This window comes from Myotis davidii, unplaced genomic scaffold (assembly GCF_000327345.1).
Source record: "Myotis davidii unplaced genomic scaffold, ASM32734v1 scaffold1364, whole genome shotgun sequence".
NCBI classification, from domain to species: domain Eukaryota; kingdom Metazoa; phylum Chordata; class Mammalia; order Chiroptera; family Vespertilionidae; genus Myotis; species Myotis davidii.
In genome coordinates, this window is record NW_006295736.1 from 828,617 (window position 1) to 828,942 (window position 326).

Below are 326 nucleotides of genomic sequence, written 5' to 3' on the forward strand. Positions count from 1 at the left end.
ACCCAGTTTCCAGCCACCACCTTCCCTTTCTCGTGTTCCACTGGGGGGCGGGGAGTGGGGGGACAGGAGCTGCCCCACCCCAGCCTGGGGGTCCCCGCCCACGGGGCCTGACCAGGTCGCACACGCCACCGTCCCACCGGCTCCAGCCCCTGGCAGACATTCTGAGGAGTCCGCAGGGAGGGGGCAGGCCTGGCAGAACGTTCAGTGTCAGGCTTTGAGGACTGACCACTTCTTCTGAAAACAAAACCACAGCCTCCCCGCAAGTGCCTCTCCCTGGACGGGCACGAGGTCTCCTTGCTTCCTGGGGAAGGCGCGGCAGGGGGCTG

The 326-nt window shown here is 66.9% G+C and overlaps 1 protein-coding gene across 1 annotated transcript in view; it reads right to left on the bottom strand.

The window, feature by feature from the left end:
- LOC102760569 (tensin-3) overlaps positions 1–326 on the bottom strand; it is a 61,535-nt gene that overhangs the window by 39,157 nt on the left and 22,052 nt on the right. The window lies entirely within an intron of this gene.